The 15,647-nt window shown below is 41.6% G+C and overlaps 1 protein-coding gene and 1 long non-coding RNA gene across 4 annotated transcripts in view; both read left to right on the forward strand.

Annotated features, from left to right (window-relative positions):
* The window catches only part of LOC112476437, a 7,687-nt gene extending 1,428 nt beyond the window's left edge, over positions 1–6,259 (forward strand). Inside the window, exon 2 of the long non-coding RNA XR_003045089.1 lies at positions 2,459–6,259. This is a non-coding gene — a long non-coding RNA (uncharacterized LOC112476437). The remainder of the gene's footprint in view (positions 1–2,458) is intronic.
* The window catches only part of RPS6KC1 (ribosomal protein S6 kinase C1), a 222,337-nt gene that overhangs the window by 144,219 nt on the left and 62,471 nt on the right, over positions 1–15,647 (forward strand). The window lies entirely within an intron of this gene.

Here is a 15,647-nt window from a genome sequence, read left to right on the forward strand (position 1 = left end):
TCCTTCGGCGAGGCAACCCTTGGTTGACCTCACAGATTGCTAGGACTTTGTCAGCTTACAATCCCTTAGTTTTTATTTTTCATTCCTACAGCACCTGGTCTTCCTAGGTGGTCTCCCATCCAAGTACTAACCAGGCCCAACCCTGCTTAGCTTCCGAGATCAGACAGAACTATTTTCTAAAATGGGGAAAGTAGGGAGAGCATGTGCAAGTTTTAAAAGATTTTTGATAATTATACTGTTGATGATATTAGTATTGTCGTTCTGAGAATTGCTGTGTAATGTTGAATAAAACAAGTTAGTAATATTGGAATGTTCTGATTCTATCATCCCTTCTGCTTTAAATACCACGATTCTCAGAAAGAAAGAGAGAGAGAGAGAAAAGAAAGAAAAAAGAAATGAAAGAAAGGAAGGAAGGAAAGGAAGGAAGGAAGGAAGAAGGGATGTCGATGTTATAGAGAAGTGGCTGAGTAAAAGCTCTCTAGTGTTGAATTTGAATAGAAAGTATCAAATGTATTTATGAGATGTTTTATCTTTGAATCAGTATTTCCTAGTTTATTCCACTGAAAAGTCCTAGAAACTATATCTAATTTACCAAAGAGTATCTCTAGCACCCAGATTGTAATGGTTTTGAAATGCCATTTCTCTGTAAGATAAATTAGGTCTCGGAGAAATAAGTCTGGGGCAGGAAGGTTACAAAATGAAGCTGGAACATCTTAAATAACAAAGAAGCTATCAAAGACTTCTACAGTCATGCCAAAGGACTCAGAACCTCCTACCGGCCAAAGATGGGATGATTTGACCTTCGATAATGATAAAACTTGAAACCCATCATATATGTTTAATCCATAATTTGACAGTGATATTAAAAAGAATTGATCACCTTTGGAAAATTCTAGGGAACCAATTTATTATATTGAAAACTGGGAAATAAAGAGAGTCAAGCATTTTTCCTGATTTTTATATGAACTGTACTACTGGATATCCCAATAGTAAATAAGGGGCAGAGTCTCTTTTAAAACTATTTCAGTTACAGAATGAAAAAGAAGTGATAAAATTAGAATATCACCATTATGTAACCCCCAATGAATGGATACAGGCATTAAGCATCAATGTCTGCTAAGACTACAAAAAGAACAACTGACATTTTGTGCCTCCTGTAGTATTGCTAAATGCCACCTATAGTCTTGCTGAAGGGATCTAGACTGGGTCTGATCCTTAAGTGGACTGAGCTTCCAATTTGCAAGAAATACAGGGGACACAGAAACACGTTGAACTTTTCCATGAGTACGCAGTCAGCCACATCAAGACCCTAGGAAACTGCAGGTCAGATTGCCCGAACTCTTCAGCAGATAGTTGGTCAAGAAATGAAAAGGGTAGAAGAGAAACCTGTAGATTAAAAGAGAATTAAAACATTGAAATTTTGAAGAAGAGCAGGTCTAAACTAGTGTTTAGAGATGTACATTTGGGTGATAAAATGATTTTTACAATACAAAGAGGTGATAACTAACAGGATAATTGTTACTTTGGGGGAAGGGAGGGGTTATAATTGGGTGGGGCACACAAGTAATAAAGATAAGAGAGGATGCTGGTTACCTTGTCCTTTTATTAGATATAGATTTCTGCTAGCCTTTATTGGTATCTTCGTGCAATTTAGAAAAAGCCTTTCTTTGAGGCATTTACTGTTACTGGCCAGCGATATGAAGGGTACATCTTTGATGGTGCTTCTGTGCAGTGGACAACCTACACAACTTTATGAAATGGCCTTGAGTCTGTGTTGGTTCAAGCTCATCTGTTCGGTGTTATTAAGGAAAGGGATTTTTTTTTTTTTTTGCCAAGCACCGTTTTGTTCTTTGAGGAATTTTAGTTCAATGCAATTTAGCAATCCAGTGGGATAGAGGAAGTGCTATTCTAGCTAATATTTCTCTTGCTCATTTTAGCATGCAGTATCCCTGAGGTAGAATTAAGTACTTCCTGAGATGTTATGCAGCGTTAGGAAAGTTTAAGCGGGCTGGCTAGTCTCTGAGGCAGAAAGTTCCGTGGTATTTTACCCCTGCTGCTGCTAGCACAATTTGGGTCCTAGACCTCACTGGGCTAGGTGCAGAACTTGATTCGCCATAATCATCAAGTTTAGGAGGTTAGACCCACATTAGTGGAAGTTTAAGAGATTGTGATATAAGTCAGAATGTTGGTTTATTAATTTTCCATAATGAGTAACTGCTAAATGAACGAGAGCACTCGTGCTAGCTCTCTTCTCTCCCAGCTAGGCAAGTGTCTTTGAAACTAGAAGGTTGATGGTTTGCAGAGGGTGGTGGATGATCCTAATGGCTGGTGACATTCTCATCATATTCAGATCCAGCCATCTCCACTCCAGGGAGATACCTGCCAGCTGGACCGAAACACTTGTGTCAACCATGTCAACATTGTGCAGTACACACGCTCACAAATTCTTGCTTTCTAGCTTGTCTTTTCCCAGGCCGCACATAAAGGGAGAAAGGGAACCCCAAGTCAGTTGGAGCATCTAGGTCAACCCCGGTGATCAGGGGCATGACAACTGAAGCGGCTAGCCCACCTCGCCTACAAAGAATTTCAGGTAAATGAGTCTAACAGGAGTGCCTTCTGTGGGCTAGACATGAAGAGGAACCAGCAATGGTTCCTGGTCTTCAGTAGCTTACAGCCTGGAAGGGCCAGAGTTAAATATCTTTCGCCTACTTCTCCTAGTCGATATATACACAGTGTGATTGAATCAGTGGAAGCATCACGGTAAACTTCAGCGTGGCCTGTGTCTGAGCTATCCAAAATTCAAATTACTGGGTCTCTGTCTAAATAAAGTTTCACTGGATTTCTTTTCTTGGATTTTTATATAACAGGATTGAACTATACCTGAACCCAGCCTATAATTTTATTAGGTGGGATTAGATCTATTGGATCCTACTGGGTGCAGCCTTATCAGGCAGAAGCCTACTGCTCGGTTGTGTATTTAGAGAAAGAGCAGAAACTTTCCAAAGTACTGAGAAGTGGGACTATGTCTCTCCACCCTTCCTTTAACGCTATAGGTCTGTTTGGCTGGGTTTTCCTGTTTTTGTTGTTGTTGTTGTTGTCGTTGTTGTTTAAATCCGGCATAGAACATGGAACTGTTGCTGCTGCTCCAGGTTTCCGGGCTTGTCCTCCTCCGAGCTCAGGGGACCATGGGGCGTGAGCCCCTGCTGCTCCTCAGGCCCGTCAGCCACCAGCCACCACGTTATCTTCTTACAGGCCTGGCACCAGGTCTGGAAACATAGTTTCTAAAATTAAAGACTTCTTTCCATTCTGGAATTTCGAACTCACCTTTAGAACTTAAATGAGGGCTTGGTGATGACAGCAAAAAAATTAATCTGGAGAGCTGGATGCTCAAAAAGACTTAAAGTCCCATCCGCTAACTGTACTGGACTTGAAATGGAAACGGTTATGTGTATTTTGGATTTAAGAGTTTTGTAAAGAAATTCCTCCCCCCTCCCCCCAGAAGTTTTTGGTTTAATTGCCTGGCAGGGTAAGAAATCCCCACACAACAGTGTGGAATTGGGGCATGAAAAGCAGCAAGTGAAACGGATTTATGAAGCCCATAAATAAAAATGAAACTCATTTCATTGTCCAAATTGAGTAGAAAGGCACAATCTGTCCCAATTCTGATAAACGGAAGAATTGGACACACATAAGGGTAAGTTCTTTCCATTTTAATAGAGCAAGTAATGGGTGTAACATAACTGAGGAATTTCGGAAAAAGGGACACTTCGTTTTGCCAGACTTGACCAAGGCGGCATGTTACCATGTCTACTCATGTTACCACATCTATGAGGGAAAATACACTTTCCCAAAAAGACGCACAGTCAACTGCATGTTCAGACAGCGCCCAACTGAGCATTTTCCTTTAAAGGCAACAGCAGTGAAAGGAATGAGAAGCCAAGGCCAAGGCGGCAGCCACGTCAGGCAGGAAGAACTTGGGAGATAGTCAACCTTTTACTATTCTCTCCGAAGAAGCACATTGGTACTTAACTGTTCTTTGAAGCTGTTTATTCCTGTGCAGACTGGGTAAGACTGAGGCGAGTGCCAGCCCTGAACAGCTATATTAAAAGAGGTGATGCAGAGTGCCTGCAATTTGACTGGCGGGATATTCGTGCTCTGTAGCTCCTTGGCGAGCTGCTGGCCACTGTCTGCTTCCTTCTCCACACTGATTTCCAGCCCCACCTTCTCTGTCAGTTCAGTCTGTTCACTTTCCAACTAAATTTCCTGGTTTTTTAAAAGAGATTTTTGTTTGTAGTTTTTTGTTGGTCAGTTATCAGTCTCTTCCTAGGCCTAGCTGTGACAAAGACAAGTGTGCAAGTTGGTTGGTCCAAATTAATAGTGAACACTTGTCATACTTATTCTGCTAGGCATTGTACATGATTTAAAGATAAATTCGACCTGCGCCCCCACCTTCAGTAATCCCACAGCAAATGGCAGAGTCTTTACTTCCTCCCTCAGTTTTCCTCAGCACCCCCAGGCCACCCCAAGATACAGTCAATTTAGATTGAAATGACATGTATGCTTTGCAAATGTGGCTTCCAGACAAGTTCTCTAAGCCCCTTTGAACTGGATTGCTCCTTACACCTGTCTTAAGTGGAAATTCTGAAGCTATCAGAGTCTTCCAAGCAGACACTGAAAAGGCAACTAAAAAGTCACATAATCAAACCATCTCTTCATCCATCTCTTCATTCATGCACAATGCACGGCTTACACAGAGGCTAAGCAGAGAGAAGACTCCCTCCCCCTCTGTGTGAACCGGAAGCATCCTGCCGCCTTTTGCACAGAGGAGAAACCATCCTGCTCTGGGAGATGATAAAGTCTCTTCCGCCACCTCTTCCCGCCCTTGAGCTTCAAGAATCGACTCTGTGTCAGCTTAGCCACCTTGATTTAAAACATGTCCAATGTGGATTCCTGGAACTGACCTTTCTTGTTTGGTGCTTTATCCTTGGTTCACTAGAGACCATGACCGTGAACAGGTTCTCCTGTGGTGAGAGTTTGACTAATTAAATTACCACAATGGGAGGAACTTGATTGTTAGATAAAGCAAAATGTGTCAGTGAATGGAAGAAGAACTTGAACTGAAAATTGGAGCCCAGAGAGACTAAAGTCAGTGTGTTAGTAGCACTTTGCAAGAGTCACCGAGTGAGTGCAAGGGATCCAAGTGCTTTGACCACAAGAAAGAGGTTCCCTGCCATGCGGAGAGAGAATTCCATTGGGTGCTCTAGCTTCCCAGTTCTGATTTTGCATTCACCAGGGTGGCTTCCTTTTCTAAACGCTTTGATGTGGAAAGGGAATCACCTGGCTTGGGAGCACGAGAATTCCAAGCTCTAGAAAGGACATGTTTGAACCCCATGATGAATTAGGATTTATTGATCAATTTTATATCAATTTCATTAGAATAAGGTCCTCACCAAGCAAACCTGAACTGTCAAGTCAAGGAGCAGCCCCTGGAACCTGTTGCCCAGAGAACCCCTTTCCTGCAGCCATCCCCATGGCATCTTCCCAGATTCCTCCCCAAAATCCAGGACCTTCCCCATCACTTTTCACTCAAGTACGAGGCCATCCATCAGACCATGCGCCAGTGAGATTGCGGGTTTTAAAGATTTTATGTCTTTCTCCTCCTTACCACCTTATGACAGTTAATACTTTCTGAAAGAAAGTAGGGTAGAGGGAGTAGGATTATGCAAATTAACATGATTATTAAGAAACGAAGGAAGAACTGCAGGCCCACTTGACTCATGACTGGGCAGTGGTTCTGATTTGCCGGTGTAGACTTGAATAACACCCCTCTGACCAATGAGTGCTCCCCAACAATACTCCCTACAAAAGGGGGAAAAACAGAGCAACTCACCATTAAAATCCAGCTAACCTCCTTTTTGAATCACTCTGACCTGGATGAGGGAAAAACCCAGAAGGAGCAAATTCGAAAAGTTTTCTTCAGGCTGAGAATTTCTAATTCCACCACTTTTGTGTGTGTGTTGTTGTTTGATAGACATGACAGCATCTCATTATTATGGAAAATATAGGGTTGGTGGTAATTGCTATCTGAATATGAATGGGAGCAGAAGTGGGCATAGCCTGCACTGGCCTTTCTTTGACAAGGTATAACTTTCTTCTGAATTTCTGTGTTAATTAATGCTTATTTAAAAACCACTTTAATTGGTAGTAAACACCTCAACTTTTTGTACTCATTAAAATGCAGCCATTGATGTGTGATGGATTTTTTTTAAAGCTTAATTAACTTTCCTTCTGTATATATAACCTATAATAATGACAAACATATTGGGAAAAAATTACCCCTGCTTTTTTCCCCTCTCTCCCTACCCCCATTATAAAGACATTTTTAGCTGTGGATGTCTCTCACTTTGTTAGGATTAGATGCCATTAATTTGGCATTTTGGAGATGCGTAGGTGGCAGGAAATCAAAGCTTTTTGAGACATTGGTCATTTCTAAACCAAATATTCATGTTTCTGTGGGAGAAACGATCTCTCTCTGTTTCTCTCTCTCTCTCTCTTTTTTTTTTTTTTTTTAAGTAAAGAGAAAGTTTAAAGAAACCAATACCCCAGATGAGTCAAGAACCCACCCTTGGAAATTTTTTTTTTTTAAGCGGTTATAATCGTTTGGGAACACAGTAATGCATCCCTCCCCTTTTTCATTAGGAGATATAATTAATATTAAGATAATATAAGGTAGTTATATTATCTACCTTATATTATTTTAATATTACCTTAGAGAAAAATTTGGAAACTAGGCAACAACTCTTAATCGTCTCACTACCCTAACAAAACAGTTAAAAATGTCCCCTTTAATCCCCTTGTGTTCTTTGTCCCCAGTAGGCACAAGATTGTTAACATTAGAACCACCGCCAGCAGGTGTAGAAGGAACTGGCCGGGACATCGTTAGGAGGGGTAATTGGGTGAATGAGGGGAATCGATGCTGTGATTTAACAGCCATTGGATAGGAAATCTGGGTTTTATCGAGAGGGCTGGGAGCAAGAGCTACAGGAGCCAAGTCATACAAGGGCCACAGTGGGAAATTTTCAGTCATTTAGAATCTCTTATGGTCCCTCCTCTTGGTCAACAGGGAGACCGAGTTTCATAATTGGATCAGATTCTGATTCTTTTCCCTCACCTTATATAATGATATAAAAAGTGTCAGTCTCAGACTCATTGGTGAGGACTGCTATCAGAGTTCCTTGTGATTTTTGCCTTTGTAGTTGAATTTCAATTTTTTTTTTTTTTTGAGCAAGTGGCTGACTAGAAACATTTAAGACTGGAGAGAACACAGTGAATGACTGTGGAAAATTCTGCCCCTCCTGCCAGTGTCGAAGTGACCTCTTCTGTGTATCCCGTTGTAGGACTTCTGTTTAGCTAGACTTCAGGAGACTCTCACTGATGGTGGTTCTGTAGTTTAGTTGTAATTTTGATGTGGTCGTTAGAACAGGTGAACACAGTGTTTACCTACTCTGCCATCTTGAAACCAGAGACATATATGGCAGGGGTCCCCAACCTCTGGGCTGCGGACGGGTGTGGGTCTGTGGCCTGTTAGGAACCAGACCCCTCAGCAGGAGGTGAGCAGCGTTAGCATCACCACCTCAGCTCCACCTCAGATCGTCAGGCATTAGATTCTCATAGGAGAACCGGTCCCTGATGCCAAAAAGGTTGGGGACCTCTGATATATAGAATCTTTGACCACTTGATTTTGACATGAAAGCTCTCGGGGAGTGATGGTAAAAGATCTTGCCTAATATTTATAGTCTTTTATATCTATCAGTAGTCAAATTTTGACCTACATATTTGATTATTTGGTAATCAAATAGAAACTAAAGAGTCCCAGAATATATGTTCCAAGGACAATCCTTATTAGTCTTTCCTAAGGAGTCTTAAAAGGAAGCAATTTTAGAATTTTCCTGTCTTTCAGAAATCTCTTTATATCAGTAAAAATACTGACCATTGAATATTTAAAATCTTTGAATGCTTTGATTCTAAAGTGCCATGCAGGTGGATTATTTTACATATCCCAAGTTCACTAGATTGACCATTGAAGTTCTAAATTGCTCTTGGTAAGATACCACCAGAGCTTTAGTTTTTGGGTGCTGTTGGCAGCATATTTGTACATGTAATCAGCCGAACAAAGATGTAGAGGCTCCTTGAATGGCTAGGAACTCCCTCAGAATCTCGGCAAGAGCCCTGAGTTGTGAAATAAATTGAATGAATGATTTTCACCAATAACAAACGAAGCTAAGTACTAATTGGGGCAAGACTTACTCAGCCCAAGAGAGACTTGGGAGTCTCTTGCATTTTCTGTCCTGGTCTGAGCAACAGTGGGTCTGGCAGTGATTAAAGTCTTGGCATCAAAAGCTATGGAAGATAATTAGAACACCATTGGCATAAGCCTGTGTTTGGAGAAGGAGAAGTCTTCTCCTATGGCAGGAGAAGACTCTGAGGAGTGTTCTGTCTGGGGGAAGGTGTGTAGTATTGTTATAGAGTTTGTGCAAGAAGAGTCAGCAGAAGCTCAGCTAGATTTGGGAGTAGTTGGTCAAAGATGGTTCTCGGAGTGAGAAGGTTCATCCTTGTGGTTTAGCAGCCATTGGTTGGGCAATTCGAGTTGGTCAAAAGGGGTGGGCCAAAAGGTATGAGCTAAGGTCAAGTGAAGGTCATAGTGAAAAATTTTCAACTCTTTGGGATCTTTTATACAAGGGTGCTTGTATAAGTTACTACTGTGATGGGTAAAGTAAGTAAAAGGGGAAGAATCTTCCAAGTGGCCCTCTGTGTAGCAGGTTTTCCTTACAAAAGCAGAGAGGGGGTGGTTGACTCTTCTTCTTTAATGCTTCACCACATCTCCACTCTACTTGTCTCCAAAATCTACCATAGCAGCAGGGAGAAGTGTGATGCTGGTTTCCAAAGAGGATGCTATGAGCTGAGAGGATGCTATGAGCCTGTGGTGCAAGGGGCAGCCTATCACTGGAATGAGGACATGGCTCTTCCCCAAACACGGCCCACACTCTGGCCATGCTTGCCCTGAGAAAGGCAAGTGTAGGATGTGCCCAAAGCCTGGAGAATTCGGTACCTTCCTGCCAGTCATGCTGAATTATTATAAGAATCCCTGGATTTTAAATTAACTAACTTTTTAGTATAACCTTACATTACCAAAAGCTTTTATAAATAATTTAACAATGAATAGTGTTATAATAGTATTTTATTTAATTATTTAATATATCAACTGAAAAACAGAAAAATAGAACATACCTTCAACAGAGCACGAATGATCATTATCTAGGATTGTATTTAGAAGGTATTGATGGTTGAGCCAAAGCTTTCCTCACCCCAGAAGATACCCTGGAATAATTAAAATCGCTGAAGCCCTAATACAAATATATTTTGTTTAAAATAAAAATTTCCCCTAATTTAAAATAAGTTTATTAAAGAGAGCTCGAAAAATGTAGACACTTTCAAAGAAGAAATAAAAATCACCATAACCCACCACTCAGAGATAATCACTGGAACATTTTTAATATATTTCCTTCTAGTGTTTTATGCATACTGTGTATTGTTATGTAAAATTGAGCTTATTCTCTCTAGAAAATTTTTGCATATTTTTGTTCACTTAACATTATATTTTAAGCATTTTTACATCCACTGAACGTTCTTTGAAAACAGCATTTTGCTCTACCCATAATATTCTGTGACATAGATGTCCCTGGTTTTATTTGTTTGTTTGTTTTTTAATGATTCCTCTTTTGCTGTTCACTTAGATTATTCTAATTTTTGCTGTTACAAGTAATGCCATAATCTCTTTTCTTAGACCCTGTCTTTGGAAACTGGTCTGAAATTGATGCAAAATCTTTATTCCTGCATCAAGTTAGGATTTAAGCTTAGAACTCTTGCCAAATACTTGCCAAATTAATATCTGGGGTCAGGTTCTACTTGCTTAGGCTTTATGGAACCAGTTATTTGAAAAGTGCAAAGTTAAAACCCCAACTCCAATCAGTGGAATGTTCTGCTTCATTCGTTTTAACTCAGTGGAAGGGAGATGGTGCCCTTGGCTGAGCTTGAGGAAGGTATCAGAACACAGAGTAAGGGAGTGGAGAGGAGTTAAGAGTGATGGCTGGGGGTTTACTTAGATGGTACCAGTGTTTCTGGTTTCTCAGGTAAGGACAGATCCCACTGGCCAAATGTACACCACACACTCCCTGGGAATGGATTCCTCAATCCATCTTTCGCTGTCCTTTACAGCTCCTCTCTCCTGAGTCTTCCACCCTCTCCATCTCTACCTCTTTTCCCTACCAGCTGATTTGCTCTTCCATCCACTGTTTTGACCCTGTAACTTCTGAGAATCTGGTCCCCTCTCTAGGATGGACCAAAGTCAAGGGCAGATATTTTATCGCAGTTGACAGACCTCATTTATTACTGTATTAGTCAGGATCAGCTAGGTAATGCTGTGCTAACAAATGGCACAAAGTCTTAGTGCCTTTACCCAATCAAGTTTTTTGTTTACTCCAGTAGCTGTCATGCAATGGGGTATGACTCAATGATCCAGTCAGCTTGTATTTCTTGGCACCTTGATCTTAAGACATGATTTCAGGATGACCATAGCAGGTGATGAGTGTGCAGAAAATTGAGCATTGTGTCTTAAGTGCTTTACCCTGGAAATGACACACAGTTATAGCCTTCAGCTCAAAACTAAGAATGTGACTGGGGTCAGAAAAAAGTGATCATTTGTATGTCAGGAAGTAAAGAAAACTGGAAGTACTGGTGAGCATCACGATGTCTACCTGAATTACCAAAAAAAAAAAAAAAAAAAGCTTCAAATATGCCCCAAAACATCACTATTAAATATTTGTAAGCAGCATCGATAAATAGTGACTTACGAGAGCATCCATTATACAGACCATATGTTTCAAACAGAATTTGTTGTTTACAGATATGTGAAGCTATATGACTCATGGTTAAAACAGTTGCAACAAATTGATTTTGATTTCATGATGGAGCTCAAGGTAACCCAGGAAACTACCTATATTTTCAGATACAAATCACATCACTTAAAAGAAGAGTGTTAGGATTTAGCTAATCATGAAAGGATGGCAAGCAGGTTTCGATTTGTGAGCCACAGCTACTTGATCTGGTAGTAAACCTTTGCAATTGCTGTGTTGATCAAGACTCCAGGGCAGCATCTAGGGCAGTGGGGAAGTGCAGTGATTCATTCATTCCATAGGTTTTACTAAGCACTTACTGTGTAGCAGGCACTATACCAAGTGCTGATGCTTGCAGGTCATACGTAACTTACAGTATCAATATCAGTTAACATGCCTGCATGTGCGGTGAGCAAGGGAGGCGGAGGCACATTTTCTTCATACTTCCATCTCTGAGCTAATGTGACTGTTAGTACCAGATTAATTCAAGCAATGGAAGTAATTGCTAACTGGCTGTCTCTCGTATGCACTCCCAAAAGAAGGATATAGGTTTCGAAGTGTTCTTCCCTCATCATGATGAGTCCTGCAGGACTAGCCATATGCTTCATCTCTGTTACACGTGTTTTAAGGAAACTAAAGGTATTAATGGAACACCATCCCCTTTTATGTTTCTCTTTCCATGGCTCATTCCTCTGGCTGCTATGTAAAACTTTTCTCATTCTTCCTACTTCCCAGATTCCATTCCCTTACACTGAATTTTCTGTTTTCTTAAAAAACTTAAACTAGCAAATGGGAATGATATTAATTTCTCTCCTCCATTCCTCTAAGTATTTTTTTTTTTTTCACTCAGGATGGGGCAGGAAGAATGAAGAAAAGGTGGAGTGCTCCTTTAAATAGGTGCTCAGGACATATGAAGAGAACCAGAAGGAAGTGGGATATCTCGAGGAGCAGCCAATTTTTTTTTTTTATTCACTCAGGACGGGGCAGGAGGAATGCCACCTTTTCTCTCCCGTTGCTTCAGCAGAAGCGACAAATGTACACCACACATTCCCTGGGAATAGGTCCTGAGCACCTATTTAAAGGAGCACTCCACCTTTTCTCTCCCGTTGCTTCAGCAGAAGCGATGTAAAGACGATGGGGATGTCCACAGGGGCTCGTTCTCAGCTGAGGCTCTGGGATGGTCTCTCCGTAGATTCTATGCTACGAAGCTCAGGTGAAATGGTGAGCAGCACAAGGAGCCTCGGCAGGACCAGCATGGTCAGCTCACTGGTTTCCTGTCTCCTTTTGTTCTCATCAGCACACCCTCTGAGCTCCCCAATCTCTCTCATTCCAGAGAATGCAGTATGTGCTTGGGACCTTCTCATGGTTAGCAGAGGGCAGCAAATCAAGGACAGTGCCAGCCTAGAGTAGTAAAGGGCTATTAATGATATTGGGCTATTGTCAACATTAAAAAGAAAGAAGAAAAATGAATTTATTTCTAAAAGTAGGAAATGCATTGTTACACATTTTCCTCCCTCATTATTTTTATGTCTATATAATAAATATGATAAGTCTAGGAACAGGTTTTCCTAAATATTTTCTCTATTGGCACCCACTGAATATCTAGTACTCATAATTATGATGATATATGTAAACAGATTTGAAAGTAGATTTTAAAACACCATGCCTGTTAAAAGACATGTCAAATCCATGATGGGAAACTTTCTGAAGCTGTTTCATTGGTTTAAGGTTCTTTTTGTCCTCCGAGTATTCATTATCTGACTCCCCAGGTGCATATGGAAGGAAAAATCATTCTAACAAGAAAATTCTCGGCAATAATGTGGCCACTTATAAAATCAGTCTCCACTCAAACGTCCCTCTCCGTTTAACACTAGAGTTTTAAACCTGCCTATTGGGTCAATATCTTTAACATTTTTGGCTCTCGGTCCATCTCAGCTAATTTCAGGGTATGGGAAACATTTGACAACACTAATGAAAATAAAATATAAATAGATGGCAAAATGAAAGTGGAAATCTTGCAGAAGATCCAAGTTTTCAAAATGTTGTTGGTAGCGATATGGAGAACTGCTCTAGACACAGGCAACACCTTTGACACCTGGGCATCTGGCAGAGCTGGACTAATTAAAAACTGAAGAAGAGACCGTGGAAATTTTCTTTTCAAGCATAGCTGTTTGAAAAGAAAATGATTTGAACTCCGAGAACACCGATGATGATCCGCTTTATGATCTCACTTCATGCCAAAAATGAAGCAAAAAATGTCAGTCCACAGGAACGTTAGAATTCTTTAGTCCAACCATCTCGCTTTAGAGAGGAAGAAGACCCAGAGAGGTTGGAGATGTTGTACAAGGTCAGGCTGCTGGTGCCGGGGCAGGACTAGACCTTGGACTTGCCCACTTTGCCAATTCTGGTCACTCCAGCTAGAGTTGTGTTTGAGTCTCCTCTTCTCACATCTCACATCTCACCCAGGAGCAAATCCTGTCGGCCTCTCCTCCAAGACATACCTGGAACCTGACCACTTCTCATCTCCACTATCCCATCCTCCCAAGACCTTCACCTGGATCGTTGTAGTAGCTTTCTCTCTGGGCTCCCGCTGCCACCCTTGGCCTTAGATTGTCTGTTCTCCACATGGCAGTCATTGTGATCCATTTAGAACGGGTCAGACCTTATTCTCTCCTGCTCAAACCTTCCAGCATCTTCTCCTCTCCCTCAAAATAAAATCCCACTTCCTCCCTGGGGTTATACAGCTCAGCCAACTCTTGCCCCTATTTACTTTCTGCTCTCCTCCCTTCCACTCTCCTCCTCGGCCCCGTTCCAGTCACCTGTTGTCTCTACCGTTTCTCGGCTCCCAAGTGTGCTCCCTGCTCAGGGTTGTACACGTCTTTCCCCTCTGCCGACAAGGCTGCTCCTCGAGATATCCCACTTCCTTCTGGTTCTCTTCATATGTCCTGAGCACCTATTTAAAGGAGCACTCCACCTTTTCTTCATAAGAAGAATGATCAAGACCTGACATATATATTTATACATTGATGATCTGCCTTCCCACATCAGAATATACATTCTGTAGTCATTATATATTTCAGTATATTCGTCAGGCATCTGTATGTCTTATTGGCAGGTCCTGTTAGAACACTAACATTATTAACAGATACTAAATATTGAATAATAAATAGCATGAATGATGAATCAGTTCTATTATCTACACTGAGGTGCCATGTAAGAAAATTGTTTTAAAAGTCAGAATGCTTTGCTAAGTTTCTCTCCCAAACAGCATTTATCTGCCCTTTGTCCCACCCACTGTGCTGCTGAGAAGTCTCGCCCAGGAAACCAGAAGACCATTCAGGTCTCTGCTAGTTTCACTTAGTTTCTGGGTGATTCGATGGGGGCAGAGCTTCAAGATGACAGGCTTGCAAGGGCCCCGGGAGTCTTGCTCACCCAGGGCCACTGGGGTTGGGAAGAAATTACGTGGATGAAGGACATTTTAAAAATTCTAAATTTAGAATGTAGGCAGCTCTTCCTTGGTCAGAGATTAGTTGTGTAGTTTCTGGGCATTTGGCCCCTCTGTGTTTTGGTCAGAAGGAAGGAGTTATCGGACTTGTGGTAAGAAAAGAGGTTGAACTTCCTGGTCAAAATCAGCTTTCTTGAATCCTTTTTCTTTTTCCTGGTGAGCGTGGGGTCGGAGGCCTCCCGGAGGGCCGGGCGGAAGAGGGAGGCTTCCGTGAGTGTGCGTGTGTTGTTTGTGCACACTCATTTTGAAAGTTTGGGAAACATTTAAGGAACTTTGGAGGATGGGTGAGGTGAGGAGATGGAGAAATCAGCAGAGAGTAAGAGCAGTGATTACAGTGAAGGGACATTGGGCCAGCCATCAGGAACAAGTGTGTCACCGTACGCACTCAGAGAGGCCAGGGGAATCACCCCAGAGCAGCCGAGCCGCCGCATCTCTCTCTTCTCAGGGGGTGTAGGTGTCTCAGAGGCAGAAGACGGCCTGAGGTGACCCATTTGATTTTCATAAGTCTTGATTCTGGGTCATTCCCGTAAGTTTCAGGGTAAACAATACTTAACTGATTATGCTGGCAATTGATCTAACAAATTGGCACCTGGAAGATTTTCAGGATAGGAAGATTCTATGGTATCTCTGGTCCCCTCCCCCACAATAGAATCCACCTGAGAAAGTTTGGAAAGCGGAGCTAAAGCTCCGTCTCCTGCCCTTGGCTCTGCCCCGTAAACACTTGCCCGTAATAGTCTGCGGGATGGAATTACCATTGCATTATAGATTGAAAGCGAGCCTGGCCCTTCCCTCAAACCTCAGTCCTGATTGAAAGACGAGTAAGCCTACTAACTGCCATCTCGAGCAGCTTCCCCAGCCCCACAAAGTGAGGACAGGGTAATGATGTCCAATTTTGCACACTTCAGATCCATTAGTAGCAATTACCTTTCTCGGGGTGTTTTGAGTTAGTTTTAACATAGCATTCTTACAGTTGGTGGATAATGACAGTAATAATGTACACAACATTTTCAAGTCGCTGTTTTTAGCTACAATAACACCATTAGGAGGTCTATTTAACAGATGCATTTCATGCTAAAAGTTAAGGTTCTCATGATTCCTTTCCCTTCCCCCTTGCAAACCTTAACTGCTATTTTATTCAATAGAGATTTTTACTCCAAAGTTTCATACACACACACACACACACACACACA

The sequence above is a fragment of the Pteropus alecto genome, unplaced genomic scaffold, assembly GCF_000325575.1.
Source record: "Pteropus alecto unplaced genomic scaffold, ASM32557v1 scaffold101, whole genome shotgun sequence".
NCBI lineage: Eukaryota > Metazoa > Chordata > Mammalia > Chiroptera > Pteropodidae > Pteropus > Pteropus alecto.